Raw genomic sequence first — 13,674 nt, forward strand, 5'->3', positions numbered from 1 at the left:
TTTTAACAAAAGCAGTTACTCCTATCCAGAGGTCGTCCCTGCTTTATGCTCCGTTATCGGATCAATTGTTCCCTTCACAAATAGTAAGGGACATTTCCCATTCTTTGGCTGAAAAGGCCACGCAAGATCTTTTGGCCCAATCAACAAAGAAAGCGAGGACCTCCGTTCCTGTGAAGAGAGAGACTAGTACTCCTCAACAGCCCTTTCGAGGGATTTCCTCTTCTAGACCCTCCTCTAGAAGAGAGGAATACCAAAAAGAGGTAGGTCTGCATTCAGACTTATCAAGAAAGCCAAATGAGATGCCAGTCCTTCAAGCACCGGTAGGAGCTAGACTTCTGCAATTTTCAGAAGAATGGGCTCGGAGAGAGACAGACAGCTGGTCTCTATCAGTGGTAACGAAGGGATATCTTATCCCCTTTCGAAACAGGCCTCCTCTAACGACGACCCCGAGGGAACTGTCGGCCAAGTACAGGGACCCTGCCATGAGAGAAGCATTTTTAAACCTTGTAGATCAGATGTTGCAAAAGGAGGCCATCGAATTGGTCCGGGATCCGCATTCCCGAGGATTCTACAACCGTCTTTTTCTGGTTCCGAAATCCTCAGGAGGGTGGAGACCGGTTCTGGATGTGAGCACTTCGAACCGTTTCGTAGAGAACACAAAGTTCTCTATGGAAACGTCCAAGTCGGTTCTTGCAGCTCTTCGTCCAGGAGATTGGATGGTCTCCTTGGATCTGCAGGATGCTTACTTTCATGTTCCCCTGCATCCCTCATCGAAGAAGTTTCTTCGATTCATGATGCAGGGCAAAGTATTCCAATTCAGGGCCCTGTGCTTCGGCCTTTCGACAGCCCCTCAAGTTTTCACGGCCATAATGAAGAATGTTGCGAAATGGCTACATCTGAAAGGGATAAGTATATCTCTTTATCTAGACGATTGGCTGATAAGAGCAAGATCAGAACATCAGTGCTTGAAGGACTTGAAGACGACTTTAGAACTCACAAAATCACTGGGACTACTCGTAAACCTTGAGAAATCACAATTGATCCCCAGACAGAACATAGTCTATCTGGGGATACAGATGGATTCTCGGGGTTTTCGGGTTTTTCCGTCGCAAGAGAGAATTGCTCGAGGCTTAGAAAAAATCTCGAACTTCTTAGGGAAAGAACGGAGCTCGGCGAGGGAATGGCTCAGTCTACTGGGCACCCTTTCCTCGTTGGAGCAGTTCGTTTCCCTAGGGAGACTGAACCTCAGACCTCTTCAGTTCTATCTCAGACGAATGTGGAGTCAGAAGACAGGAGATTTGGCAGACTCATTTCCCGTTCACCAGGAGGTAAAGTCAAACCTGAGGTGGTGGTTAACCCCATTAAGAAGAAACGAAGGAGTGTCCCTCTTGATTCGGAACCCTCTCCTAGTGTTGTTTTCCGATGCCTCGGAAACAGGTTGGGGAGCAACATTGGGTCCAAAGGAAGTGGCAGGTACCTGGACGAAGGAACAGGTGCCACTGCACATCAATGCAAAGGAACTCCTGGCCATTCATTCTAGTACTTCGAAGCGGAAGTCAGAGGAGTGGTAGTCCAAGTCAACTCGGACAATACCACTGCTCTGGCTTACGTCCGAAATCAGGGGGGCACTCACTCTTTCTCACTATACGAGATCGCAAGAGATCTATTGACCTGGACGGAGGAACGGGGCATAATACTCCGGACAAGATTTGTTCAGGGAGTGAAAAATCTAAGAGCAGACAGATTGAGCAGGAAGGACCAAGTACTTCCGACAGAGTGGATGCTCCACTCAGAAGTCTGCAAAGAACTTTGGTCCCTCTGGGGAAAACCTCAGATCCACCTTTTTGCCACGTTCCTCTCCAGGAAGATGGACAACTTCTGCTCTCTAGAAGAAGATCCCAGAGCCATAGCGATCGATGCGTTCCTTATGGACTGGTCAGGCATAGACGCCTACGCCTTTCCCCCATTCAAGTTGCTGGGGGAAGTGCTAAGGAAGTTTGTTGCATCGAAGGGAACAAAAATGATTCTGATTGCCCCCTTCTGGCCTTCCCGAATATGGTTCACAGAGGTACTGGAATGGACGGTGGACTTCCCCAGATCTCTTCCAGAAAGGACAGATCTGCTCAGACAACCCCACTTCGAGAGGTTTCACCAAAACATCCAAAGTCTCTCCCTGACTGCCTTTCGACTATCGAAAGACTGGTCAGAGCGAGAGGCTTTTCTAAGAAAGCTGCAAAAGCTATCGCTAGAGCCCGCAGGTCCTCTACCTTGCGGGTCTACCAATCGAAGTGGGAAGTTTTCCGTAGATGGTGTAGGTCGAAGAAGCTGTCCTCTTCCAATACCTCTGTGACCGAAATCGCTGATTTTCTTCTTTTCTCAAGAGAAGAGTCGAAATTGGCTGTATCGACTATCAAGGGATATAAGAGCATGCTCTCTGCTGTTTTTAGAAACAGGGGCCTTAATTTAGAAAATAATAAAGATCTTCATGATCTCATTAGGTCTTTCGAGACTTCCAAATTGAGATCTTCTATTCCCCCGAGTTGGAACCTGGATGTAGTCCTCAAGTTTTGACTTCTAACAGGTTCGAACCTCCAGATAAAATCTCGTTCAGAGATCTGACGAGAAAATGTATATTCCTGTTAGCCCTCGCAACTGCTAAGAGGATCAGTGAATTGCATGCTTTGGACTCTCGGGTGGGTTTTAAGAAAGACTCTGCTGTGGTTTCTTTTCAACATCTATTCCTAGCAAAGAATGAAAACCCTTCTAAACCTTGGCCTAGAAGTTTCGAAGTCAAGGGACTCTCTTCCCTGGTAGGTAGAGAGTTGGAGCGGTCTCTTTGCCCAGTCAGGACCCTGAAATTCTATCTAAAAAAGAAGACACAGCTTCAGGGATGTCGCCAGAGTCTCTGGTGTTCAGTAAGAAACCCCAAGAGACCTATGTCAAAGAATGCACTGGCGTTCTTTGTCAGGAACGTGATAACAGAAGCTCACAGAGACTGCCAAGAGAACTCCTTAAAGCTGCTTAGGGTAAAAGCTCACGAAGTCCGTGCAGTTGCAACTTCCCTATCTTTTACTAAGAATATGTCAATGAGAGACATTTTAGCAGCAACTTATTGGAGATGTAATTCTGTATTTGCATCCCATTATTTAAAGGATGTTAAAGTAACATACGAAAAATGTTTTTCTCTTGGACCGTATGTATCGGCGGATACTATGCTGGGAAATGGAGCAGATGCTGATCCTTAAATAATTTTGTTTTTTTTTTCTTCAATGATTTTTTGTAATAATTTTGGTGTTGAGTTTTGGGTTGCTTGAAAGGATGTTCGGGAATGACTCCTTTCAATCGTAGTACTAACCCTACAATAGGATCAGGTGATCGGGATCAGTGTCGTGCTTTATGATAATGCCATTAGGCAAGGTGTTTTGTCATGTAAGTGGATAGGACCCCATTGACAAAGATCCTAAGGTTCTGTTGCGTAAGTGGGTAAGACCCCTTTGACAGACCATCAAGAACTCTTAGCATGAGGTCACTACCTCGCTGAGGCTCTTGAAGCGATGCAGGCTCCTAGGCAGTAGACATGAAGTCTTTCGCTAACACAGGTAGGAACCAAGGTTTTTTATTTTTATTACCTACAACATATGTTGTTTCCTGTCTATTCAGTAAAATTAGCTGTCTCTTACCCTTCGCCAAAGGTGCCAATCAGGGAAGTTGAATGTATAAAAATGTTATTGTCATGATACAATAAAGTTTTATACATACTTACCTGGCAGATATATACTTAGCTATAGACTCCGTCGTCCCCGATAGAAATTCGAATTTCGCGGCACACTCTACAGGTAGGTCAGGTGATCTACCGCCCCGCCGCTGGGTGGCGGGAATAGGAACCATTCCCGTTTTCTAAGACAGATTTTCTCTTCCACCTGTCTCCTGAGGGGAGGCTGGGTGGGCCATTTAATTGTATATATCTGCCAGGTAAGTATGTATAAAACTTTATTGTATCATGACAATAACATATTTGAAAATTAGTAAATCATTTTTGTATTATAAAAATGTATTTAGTCATGAAAATAAACATCAAAATACACTAATTAGTGATTATTTTCGTCGGAAAATACAAAGAGAGAGAGAGAGAGAGAAACTATGGTTTTTATATCCAAGTCTAAGTAGAGTATAAATGGATTCTTTAAGGGAAATAATGTTTCAATGATATTTTGCTGTTTTGTATTAATAAAGGATATGTATACTGTTTGAGAATGCATTCCTTATCCTTGACTATGGTTACCATACAGTTTAATAGCGTAAATTAATTTATGCGCCCTCCGCTCAGAAACTAGTTCTGAGTATGAGGTATTGTTAAAAGGCATAAAAAACCGTTGTAACCTTGGAATTTGCGTTGTAATCTAACCACAAACTTAGTTTTGTTAATTATGTATACTGGAAACAAGCAATGATTTTTTCATTATTTGCGCTTTTGGACTGTTATAAACTGCGCATCCCAAGCTGGTGTATTCATTCGTTCGGAAACTAGTTCCGCATATGAGGCATCACTAAAAAAATTAAGAAAATACGACATAAAAAGTGTCGAAAATCATCATAACCTCAAAATTTTTGTTGTAATCTAACCAAAAACTTATTTTTATTAATATACTGTGCTAAACTATAAAGGATTCTTATCATAGTATGCGTTTTTTAAAAGCGTCGTTAACTCGGAGCGTCGGAAGCGTCAGCGTCGTAACCCATGTCGGATTTTTCAATGAATATTTAAGAAAAGCGTCGTAACCTCGGAACGTCGTAAGCCGGACCCGTCGTAACCCGGGGACCGCCTGTAATAAGTATTTTAAGGCCTTTGAAAACAGTCTCCACAAGTACTAATATTGATCATCATGGTTTCTAGATTATTGTTTAGAAAATTAAGTAGCTCAGTGGGTGGCTCTTGAAGCCTTGTTGTGACTCCAAGCAAATTTCTAGTACATGTCATTGAGGATGAGGTCTCTAGTTCCTTACTGATGACCTATTGTAGGTAGTACACTATCCAGGAACTGATGTGAGCTTATGTTGCATAGTTTCACACATCAAGAGACCAGAGGTATAACAATGAGTTAATGGCTAGAATTCCTTGATAACCACTTGTGCAAGTACTGACAGGCCCTGTGTTGTATGATCTCCGATCAAGAGGCTAGTATAGTGTAGTACTACTAGTACTACTTAGCATGTTACAGCAAATGGCTGCTTTTAGCTGCGAACATCTGTCATTAGGCAAATGAGAGTTCCCTGAATATTATTACCAAAAACTAGAATTTACTTTATTCCCACTGTATATAGTGGAACCTTGACATACGAAAGTCCCAACTTACAAAAAATTCAAGTTGCGAAAGCAAATACGAAGATTTTTTTGCCTCTGCATACGAAAATAATTCAGGTTATGAAAGGGTGTTACTGTGTAAAGTCCCGAGATTCGCTTGGACCACCGAGAACAATTTTAAAACTTGCGCTCCGTCAACTGAGTAGACTCGCCACCATCCTCCCGCTCTCCCATTGGTTCCTGATGCTAGTCACCGCCGTAAGATCCTGCTCTCTTATTGGTCAGCATCTCTCCCTTCGTGCATCTACGTAAAGGCGTCCTTTGGCCACTTCGTCGCACCAGTGTAATCGTAAGCACACGGAATTTGTTCGTTCACGTATACGATTTCATTTGTTAACGTAAATTCGTGTTAGTGATTTCGTTGTACGATTTTATCGTGTTGTGTGAGAACTTAATTAATATACTACATAATTTAATTACATACAGTATAGTCATGGGTCCCAAGAAAGTTGCTGAAGTTCACAGAAAGAAGAGGATGCTTTCTATGGAGACTAAGATGGAGATCATTAAAAAATATGAAGCTGGCATGCGGTTGAGTGTAATCACTAAGGAATACGGCTGACATCCGTCGACGATAGGCATCATTCTTAAGCAGAAGGAAGCCATCAAAGCAGCTGCACCTTCCAAGGGCGTGACTTATTTGTCCAACAAGAGGAGCCACGTGCACGATGAGATGGAGAAACTGCTTCTTGTATGGATAAAAGACAAAGAAATCGCTGGCAATACGATAACCGAGACGGCAATCTGCCACAAGGCCAGCGCTATTTTCGGCGATTTGATTGCCCAGGCCGAAGACGACGGAGGAGAAGGGAAATCGACCCCAACCGCAGACTTCAAGGCTTCTCATGGGTGGTTTGAAAAATTCTGTAAACGGACTGGCATCCATTCGGTGGTGTGGCATGGAGAGGCTGCCAGCTCAGACACGAAAGTGGCCAAAGCCTTTATAAAAGACGTTCGACGAGATGACGATCAAGGAAGGCTACAGTTCTCAGCAAGTCTTCAACTTTGACGAAACTAGCCTTTTTTGGAAAAAAATGCCTCGTCGGACATACATCACGGAGGAAGAGAAGAAGCTACCCGGGCATAAGCCTTTGAAAGACAGGTGGAGTATTCTTTTATCAAGGTTCTTTATCTTCCACCTAACACCACCCCTCTCCTCCAGCCCATGGATCAGCAAGTGATATCGAACTTCAAGAAGCTGTATACGAAACATCTTTTGTTTCGACATCACCGATACCACAAACCTCACCTTGCGTGAATTTTGGAAGGAGCATTTTGATGTTGTCACATGCATCCGACTCATCGATCAAGCTTGGCAGGAGGTTTTGAGGCGAACCTTGAATTCTTCGTGGAGGAAACTCTGGCCTGATGCCGTATCTGCTTGAGACTTCGAGGGATTCGACGTGGGCGAAGCTGATGCAGATTCAGAAACAGTTGACGATCCTGAAACTATTTTGCAACCAGATCTTGACGAGATCGTTGCACTCGGCAAGTCCATGGGGCTGGTCATCGACGAGGACGACATCAATGACCTTCTCGAGGAGGACCAAGAGGAGCTTACGACGGATGACCTGAAGGAGTTGGAGGCCATGCAATATAACATTGTTCAAGAAGAGTTCTCTAGCAGCGGCGAGGAGGACCTTATGACAATGGCAGAAATTAAGGATGCTCTAGCTGCTTTTCAAAAAGTGCAATCATTTGTAGAAAAGAGACACCCCGAAAAGGCTTACACAGGTCGTATGCTTGCGCAGTTCGATGATGTTTGCCTAAGTCGTTTCAGGAACATTGTGAAAAGCAGGCAGAAGCAATCTTCCGTGGATAGTTATATTTTAAAGAGGCCTTTAGTAGGAGTAAGTAAACAGGAAGATCCTAGTGATACGAAAAACAGAAAGTTGAAAGAAGTGAAGAAATTGAAATTTTGTAAAAAATGTAAAGTATAAAAAAGAAAACAAATGTAAAAATAAAAAAAAAATGAAAAGAAAATTTTAATTTTTTTGTAAAGTTAAGTGTTAATGTTTTCTGCCATTTTTAAATGTGTTTCGTAAAGTTAAGTGTTCATGTTTTCTGCCATTTGTCTTCCTCCTCTGTCGCCACTTTCAGAGATCGCCCCACTCGAAAGGTAAGGTTCCACATTTTACTACATATGTACATACATGTATGTACAGTATTTCTTGTACCCTGTACACTTATAAACTTTATTTACAGGTAATCACAGTTAGGTTATGTATTGAATGGTCCAAATTGTTGTATTTCATTGTTTATTGGTCTATTTAGCTTAATTATAAAATTTACTGAGGTGTTTTTGTAGGGCTTGGAACGAATTAGGCAATTTACATGTAAAATGTGGTTCAAGATACGAAAAAATCAGGTTACGAAGGCCGCTTTGGAACGGATTAATTTCGTATCCTGAGGTACTACTGTAAAGTTAATAAGAGCACAACACACTATATGTAACCCCAGGCGTACTTCAGTAAGCAATTTTCATAGCTTCCAGCTGATATATGAAGAAAAAAACTACCCCAGAGGGATGACTAGTTTGGTTGATGTCACTATCAGTCTGCTTGGTTTTCATCACTTGCCAATTGTTATGTACTACATAAAAATCATCCATCTTTTTGGGGTCATCTTCTGTAAGTAGTAATAGTTAATAACTTCCGTGGAGAAGGAAGGGTTATCAGACCTGAATGTTTCAAAGAATAAGCTTTTTCCTGCTCTAGAGCAGACATGACTCCAAGTACGTATTTTACAAACAGATGATTAAGCAAAATGCAAACAAATTGTTGAATACGTCAAGTCCTTAACTTAAGAGCAGGATGCAGGTAAAGGATTTTTAACTACTCTCCTTCACTATGTATTGCTATAAATATTTTACATTTTTGTCAGTTTTTTACAAAAAGAAATTAAAGTAGTAGGAGTTAAGAGATAAATCACTTTACTGCCCAGGAAGGAAGGAAGTTGCTAACGTAATTCCATGGTATCATCCATCTTAAATGTTTATTCTTAAGAGGAATAAGTCTGTTTTTCTCTCTTGAGAGGACAAGGAGACACTTAGAAGCTACTCTCTACAGAGGATCCTCCACTTGCAGATTTGTTTGTCTAGCTCTCCCTCAAGGGGCCAAAATGTGGGTGGATTCTTGTCTGATGGTCACTAGCCCTATTAATAATAATTAGTTTGAAAGAACGTCAAAAGCCCTTGGATCTTACTGAGATGGCCAAGTGGATCACACATTTTGAGCAGTAATCTTTCAATGTATAGCAAAAAAAAAAAAGATAATAAAAAAAGTCATGCACTACCTCGAGAATCAGTTACATAAAGCATCCTTAACTTTTTCATAATGGTTATAGTGAAACTTTAAACTGTCTTCATGGCTTTGTTGAGATGTTCATGAAATTCACTTCCAGAACCTTTCTACTTTCATCCTCACTTTTTGTATATAGTAATACCTGTTTGGTGAACTCTAGATTTTCTTGGTAGCTCTGTTCAGTCCCCAGCTGTATGCCAGCGCTTCAGTGAAGTGGTTGGTATGGTGTTGGCCTGCCACCTCGGTGGCCGCAAGTTCGATTCTCGGGTATTCCATTGAGTGGTTAGCGATGTGTATTTCTGGTGATAGAACGTGGTTCGGAAGTCATGTAAAGCCGCTGGTTCCGTTGCTGAACAACCACTGGTTCCACGCAGTGTAAAAACACCATACAAGCTGCCTTTTGAGTAATGTCTGTTCTTCATTCTCTCGAGCATTGTGTAATGAGATGCCATACTTCTTATCTGAAGGCTTAGCACAGTGTAAGATCATCGAACAGAGAACACCTTGTTGGAAGAGACCTATGATGCTCGCCTGACTGTATAGAAGTTTCTGTATATTTCATGAGATAAAAAGAAGACAATTCTTGTGGGTGTTCCCTGTTACAAGTTGTGGGCATTCTGTTAGACCCTACTGAGACAGTTGCAAACCTTTGAGTTGTTGGGTGGCGGTGGGACCCAGGTTAACAATGTTACCAATTTTTAGACAGAAATAATGTAGCAACCATAATTAGGTGCTGAATGGAGTACCAATTAATGGGTCACTTGCAGACTAAGTTGTGCAGTCTTGATTTAAATTTTTTTTAAATAATTATTAGATAAGGTGTAGTTATGGAAGTTTCTCTCTCTCTCTCTCTCTCTCTCTCTCTCTCTCTCTCCATGTCAGAAACAGAACATCTGAAGAAGCCTGTTGAGGTAATCTCTCCAAAAAATGTCTGAAGAAAAGACCCATTGCCATAAATTATAGAGCAAATTTCTTTTATACCACTGGTCATAGATTTCATAGTGGCAAGAAGTGGTCGTCGATGAAAGAGAAGGCTTAGATCAGAGGAACAATAGAGAACTGACGAGAATCTTTCAAATATTCAGGAGCAGTGAAATGTTGTGATAAAATTCATTACAGGTTCTCTTGGATTGGAATTTAGTAAAAGACTGAAAATAGGTACCTTTTGTGTGTACGTATGTGGTTGCTTGTGTATGTATGTATGTATGCATGAGTTCTATGTGACTCTGATCTATGTTTATTAGAATTATACACTTTTAAAATTAAATGTGTATGTGTACGTAAATATGGAGTTTGGGTGCGTGTGTGTATACAACAAATGACCATTTCAGCAAATGCGGCAAAACTTATATGCATTGGCAAGCTACATTCTTCAGAATGCACCCTTAACCTTGTTGGCCCGTGAAATACCCGAATTTCTTGATAGAAAAATTATCCATTCGTATAATTAATGATTTGTATTGAAGGTGACAGTTATCACAAAGAGACTGTCCTTCTACTTCCATCAACCAGCCAATGGAGTCTGAACATCTACAACCTTGTTAGCCGAAGCAACAAGGTTCCATTCAGCCAATGAGGAAAGCCAATAGAATAGTCAGCCATGTTAGAGGTGCTGATTGGTCAAGGGAAAATGATCACCAGGTGAGGGTTTAGTTCACTCTCGGAGAGGCCGTTGTAGCGTCAGGGTGTCTGGGGACCAGTTTGTACGAATTTCGTAGTTGGCAGACTCCACATTTTGCTATAAATTGGCCTCTTCATCCAAAGGAAACTGGCAAGGCTTGATTGATGATATCTTATAAGTAGGTAATAACTCTGTGGTGGGTATTTCTTTGGAATTTGTAGTTTCTTATAGTATTCGGGTTGTTTATTAAGAATTTAATGTTAACCTTTTATTTACCTTAGGACTCTATCCTATGGTAAGGAGGACCCGTTGAAAATGGGGGTTTTGGGTGGGTGAGACCAAGGGAAGCATTATTACCCCATAACTCTATCAGCTACGGTAAGGGGGACTGATAAGAAAGTGGGGTTATGGGTGGGATAAATCACCTGGGAGAAGATTGTAGCTCATTATTTCTTGTTCTATATGACATTTGGAACACGAAATTAGACAACAAATAAACCGAGAATGTAGCCGTTTCACAGTCAAATTTCAGCTACTACTACTATACTGAATGCTATGGTGCATGTGCCATGTTATAAGGGAGCTTTTGGTTCACACACTGACTCCTAAGTGAGAGAAATAGTGATTTTTTTTTTTGGGGGGGGGGGATTGGCTGATGAATACATATGCAACCAATCATGTTACAATCTTTAAAATTTCACCTCCCTCTTGAACATTGCTAACCTTCTGTAACCCCTGTGGTGAGCACACACAGCGTATCCTTTTGCCAGTACAAATTTACTTGCAAAGAATCTTTAAAACTGTGGATAAGGCGCAAAGCGCCGTTTCGCCATCCCCTTAAACACCACCCCCGCCCTCCAACCATTCTTTCGATCAATCACAGGCCTGGTCACCCACCCACTACAACTAAGTCAATTTTGTTGTTTTCATGAAAATGTATTATGGAGAGAATGGTGTTATTGTTTGGCTGCGGGAGACCATAGGCGGACTGTTTCTGACAATCAAGTATTAACTAACTACCAGGTTGTTCCTTCAGCAGTACTTCGGTGCACTACAGAGAGAGCCGGGATGGCCTTGGCATACAGAGGTATTTTCCTGGTGTCATGCAGTTGTGAACGTTCATGTCCAGTAACCTAACCTCCTACTCACATGTCGGATTGGAGCTCAGGCCACCCGAGGCAATTAGCGGGGTACAAGTCCTACGACAGAAGCCACTGAGAGTGCATAATTGGTTATTGAATTGGATTACTTTGGATTCTGGATAATTCTACTAATGTTTTCTTTTTGAGTAATTGGTTTTTTGTAAATATCCGTGTGAATCTTTTATATTAGTCTCATTTTGAATCTAAATATGGAAACTACTTGTTGATATAAATTTATCTTATTTTAGAGCGTAAAAGTTTTCATTTACGTTAATTTTCAATGAATGTCTGAATATATGAAATGTTATTTCATATATTTGTAAATACTTATTTTATTCCTTTATCACTAATCAGAGAATAAAAGCACAGTAGTATTTACAATACTAGAGAGGAATTTGTTTTGTTACATTATACAAAAATGTACAAGTACATTTACGTGATTTTAAGGATATAAGAATGTCTTAATTTCCCTAGATGCCAGAAATTCATATAAAGTAGTTAATAATCGATTACTGATCACTTATTTTCTTACAGTAATAAGTAACTGAGATTACCAGAGATGCCGGCATCTCACCTCTAGTCTGTCGGAGGGTTATTTTGCGTTATTTAAATACAAAGACCGAATATAGGAAACGCTAATGTTATCCATACATTTTTAGCATTCCTTCTTGCCTAGATACGAGAATTTCACTTATGGTAGATAATCGATTATTTGCATCAAATAATAAGTAACTGAGATTTCCAGAGACATTAGCATCTTGCCTTTTGTCTGTCTAGGAGCAAGAGCCCGTGCTGACATAAGGCCAGCTTAATCAAAACACCAGCTGTCCTACTCCTTCTCACGGCCAAGAACAGCCTAGAAGAGGATATACTGGTAGTCGAAGGGAATCTGAGGGGGTTGCCTGGTAGTTGTCCTCTTGGTCGAACCTGTAGCTTTTCCCAGGTATCGGCAGACAGCCTCTGAAAAGGCATCTTGATGGATGTGTAGTGAGGAAGGATTTTTCCCCCTTGGTTGAACTTGTCATGAATGTATAGGTTTTGACCAAACGCCACTGGAAAGGCATATCAGTGACAGTGTACAGTTGTAACCCTATTCAAATGGTTCGTCACCTAATAGATCGCGCCGATGACGGGATTCTTTGGTCTCTCGACCTCTGAAGAGGCATTCTTCAGTCGATGAAGCCTCGCTGTGGTGGAATCACAAGCTAAAAAAACAAACAGACACGAGCAAGACCTCCCCACATTACATTAACCATTCCTAGCATCTGTATAGAGCTCAAACCTACTTGCATCCTCGCCAGAATCTGGGAAAGCCAAGGTGACATCCCTTGCAGGCTCCTCTTTCAATCTCTCAAGAGCTCTCACCATTCGCTCATCTCACTTCAACTTAGTACAATTTCTCTTCCCTGTCCATTCAGTCAGTGGCTTTCCTATCCCCGAACAGTCCCTAACAAATTTCCTTCTAAACTCAAACCCAAAAAAACCTTCTAACTCACGCGCGGTCCGGGGTCATGGAAATTCTCTTACCTTCTGCACAAACTTTTCACTCTTCCTTACACCATTTGCACTCACCATATGGCCAAGAAATTCCACCTCCCCAGCCAACCATGTACATTTCTCTTGCTTCACTTTTACTCCAACCTCTTCCAAGCGCTCTAGCACCTTCTCAAGCAATTCCATATTCTCTTCAACAGTTTCACTCACAATCAAAATATCTTCTATAAACGGTCACCTTCCTCTATCCAACTCAGCCAAAACTACATTCATTGCCCTTTGGAAGGCAGCAGGCAGCAGGCGCGTTAGCCAACCCAAAACTTAAACGTTTAAACTGGCAGTGGCAACTACCACTTGAAAAAGCTGTAACAGGCCTGCTCCACTCCTCAAGAGGCATCGGGAATAGCCCCTTACCAGGTCTAATTTGGTAAACACTCTCATCCCAGGCATCTTGTAAACACAGACACCACATTCATAGGGATTCGGTCCTTCACAGTCACTTCTATAATCTATAATCTACCCCACCTATTCCACAGCATCCTCATCAATTGCTCCCTGTCTTCATCGCTAACACATTCATCCATCCCAACTCTTTCTCTCAACTCATCATACTTCCAACTATCACCTTCCTCCACACTACCTGTCATCACCTGCAGTACCCTGATGTACCTCTCGTCGTCCGTACTTACCAACGTGTATAGCAACCCTACACAATCACCTTAGCGTATACCCCGCACTCGCTTCTTCCTAGCA

This window comes from Macrobrachium nipponense, chromosome 47, assembly GCF_015104395.2.
Source record: "Macrobrachium nipponense isolate FS-2020 chromosome 47, ASM1510439v2, whole genome shotgun sequence".
NCBI classification, from domain to species: domain Eukaryota; kingdom Metazoa; phylum Arthropoda; class Malacostraca; order Decapoda; family Palaemonidae; genus Macrobrachium; species Macrobrachium nipponense.